At 53.4% G+C, this 2,897-nt stretch overlaps 1 long non-coding RNA gene across 1 annotated transcript; it reads left to right on the top strand.

Moving 5' to 3' along the window:
* The first annotated feature begins 1,071 nt into the window (after window positions 1-1,071).
* On the top strand, window positions 1,072-2,551 carry LOC106865965. Its single transcript, XR_001405875.1, has 2 exons — window positions 1,072-1,192; window positions 1,263-2,551. It is a non-coding gene; the product is annotated as an uncharacterized LOC106865965 (long non-coding RNA).
* The last annotated feature ends 346 nt before the right edge of the window (window positions 2,552-2,897 follow it).

Genomic DNA, 2,897 nt, shown 5'->3' with positions numbered 1-2,897 from the left:
GCCAACAGTGACCTTGGTCATCCGGCGAAAAAAATCTAGTCCAGAAAGCAGGTCCTTCCAAACATAAGAATCGAGAGAATGCGAATCCCCCAAGTCACGGTGAAAGGACCAACCATATGGTTTAAATTTCTTTGTGAAGGGACCAACCATGCATATGGTCCTTCCAAGTCACGGGGAAGGGACCAACCATAAGAATCCAGCAATGGTCACTGGTGGTATCATATATCGGTGAACAATTCTTTTCCCTGTTTTTTATTTCTGTTAGCTAGTAATCACCTTTGAAACATACAAGTGAAAACCCTGAATTCAGACATGAGCGTGCTATGAACAAGACTGCCAACACAAGTCCGAGATATTTAAACCATACCTATGCGAGTCTCGCATCAAGGATAGTAATCGACATCAAGTCCCTGGATGGGGTGACCTAAAGAAAGAAACATAAGTTTCGCAGCAAATAAGATACTGTCCTCACAAAGAAAAAACAATGATATAAATGATTACTCCAGTGCAGGACAAGTGCGCCTGTGATGAGTGGAATTTCCACACTCGCTGCAAACTCTTCTTTTCCTACCATTATTTGATTGCCTCAAGATTTACCACCATGTAATATTCTTCCATCTGATTGGTTCATGGAAGAAATTATCAGTTAAGTTTATAGCACCTACATTCAAGCATAAAAGCTCCGAAAATAAGAACAAAAACAAACATTTCAATTAATTGCACAAGAGCAATTTTGAGAAGTAGAGCTTACAGAAAGTCCAAACTAATCTTGAAGCTGGAGATACATTTACCTTATGTGATGGTGAGGATGCGGCGGCAGTGCTTGCTAGTTGAGGAGGAAGGGGCGGATGCTGGCTTGTCCAGAGGGTTGGGGTTGGGTTCAGGGGAGGCGCAGTCGACGGTGGAGGACTGCCGCGGCGGCGCCACGGACGTCGGTTCCACGCTCTTTACCGCGGTGGAAGGAGACGTCAGGCTCCAAGCTCTTCAGCGGGGTGACGATCTGGAGCGCAGGTGGAGGAGGCCGCGGCGGGCGAGATGCCGAGCAGCGGCGCGATCTGGTTGAGAGGAGGAGCACCGGCACGGCGCGTAGGACCAGGTGAAGGAGGCGGCGGTCTGTGTGCGACCGAGCGTGTCAGGTTGAAGTCACCGAGAATTGCCTCAAGGGGTTCCAGGAAGCGGCGCATGATACTTAGTAAGGCCTCATTCGGTTCGTATGATTTTCATAGGAAATTCAAAGTCACCGAGATGCATTCGTTTTGTAGGAAATTGGCAAATTGATTCCTTAGGAACACAAAGTCTTCATTGAACCGTAACCAAACCCCAGCCCCCGAGTCGCTCCTGCGTCGGGCGACTCGGGCGGCGCCCCCGCCGCCTGCTACCTCGGCCGCCCCCAGCTTCTCCGCTCCTCGCCGCCGCCGGTGGTGCGCCGCCGGGCAAAGCCCGTGCGGGGACGGCGGCGGCGGGGCTTCGTTTCGTTGCTCGTCTCTCCTCCGTGGCGCCTGCTGGCCGGAGTCGCCCGATCTGCTGGTGGCGGCGCCGGCTCCGTGGTGGGACGCCGGATTCGTGGAGGGCGCTGCCGGAGCCGGTGCGGGTCTTCTTCTGCGGCGGCGCGGCGCAACGTCTCGGCCGGCGGTGCCCGATTTGCGTGCTCCGTCGGTGGATGCGCCGGCCTCTTGCAGGCGTGGCCGGATCTGTTCGTGGAGGCGCTGGATCCGTGGGTGAGAGTGCCGGATCTGGCGCGAGGGCGGCTTCCCGTGGTGTTTCGTGCTCCGGCGGCCTCGCGCGTTGGTGGCCGGGTTCTCCGACGTGGGCCCTGGTATCCTGCAGCCTTGCTGCTGTGGGCTCCGGGTTGGAGCGGCGGCTGGCTCTGGGTATGGGGGGCGTGCGGCTCCGTTGACGCCCTTTGGTGGTGGTGCGTTGTGGCCCTAGTCTGGCTCCTCGTCTCGTGGCTTGCTGTGACACTTGCGTCTCTATCTGCGGAGGGATTGCGGTGGCTGCGGATGAAAATCTTGTACCAACATTTGTCGATGCCGGCCACGACGGCGTCCGAGGACTCCGCTTCGTTTTTGAAGGCGTCGTTGTGCAGCACCAATGCATCCCACCCCTCACGGGCAAGGTGTCTCCAAGCAAAAGCTTAGGTTCAGCTCATCTGGACCGGGCAACGGCGGCGTCTTTGGACGTCGTTCCCTCCTTGGAGACGTTGTTTTTGGAGCTCTTGCCCGGCGATGGATGATGCTTGGTACAGAAAGTCCGGGTTGAGCCAAGGGTGACGGCTTCGAGCAGTGCGGGCTCGCCGTTGTGCAAGCTACATCTGTTGGGGCGGCCTCTTCTTGGCTCCGGTCATCGAAGAAGTTTAGTTCTGCCTACCTCCTCTGGCGTAAGGATCTGCTCCCTGTTCGGTGTCGTTGGGGCGGGAGGAGGTTTTGCTCTTACCAGTGTGGTTTGTATGTCGGCTTTGCTCTGTACCTAGCTTTTAGTTAGCTTGGTGTTCGTCAAGGTTTTTGTATGGCTTTCCTTGAATAAGACATACTTTGCATGGTTTTTAGACTCAGTTTTCCTTATAAACAGGGTCAATCCTTTCCTCTAATCGAATCACGGGAACCGACCGCTGTGTTCTCAAAAAAAAAATCCTTAGAAACACTATTGGTTTCACATGTTTTTGAGAAAAATGAATATTAGGTCCAAACTCCCTTTTTTCATAAGAATGGAAGAAAACATTCCTTATGATGACAAGTGTCATCCTACCATAATCCTATGTTTTTTCTTTTTCCTATGTTTTAGATTTTTTTGAACCGAACGAGCCATAAGAGGTTTTTGTCCGAGTGAGAGCAGGGCGCATACACATTCGAAAGAGCCACTCTTAACGGGGCCGAGAACAGAAAGCCACAAGAGCGTTG

Source organism: Brachypodium distachyon, chromosome 2 (genome assembly GCF_000005505.3).
Source record: "Brachypodium distachyon strain Bd21 chromosome 2, Brachypodium_distachyon_v3.0, whole genome shotgun sequence".
NCBI lineage: Eukaryota > Viridiplantae > Streptophyta > Magnoliopsida > Poales > Poaceae > Brachypodium > Brachypodium distachyon.
The sequence above is the reverse complement of the archived record's forward strand: the minus strand, read 5'-3'. Positions and strand labels throughout refer to the sequence as shown.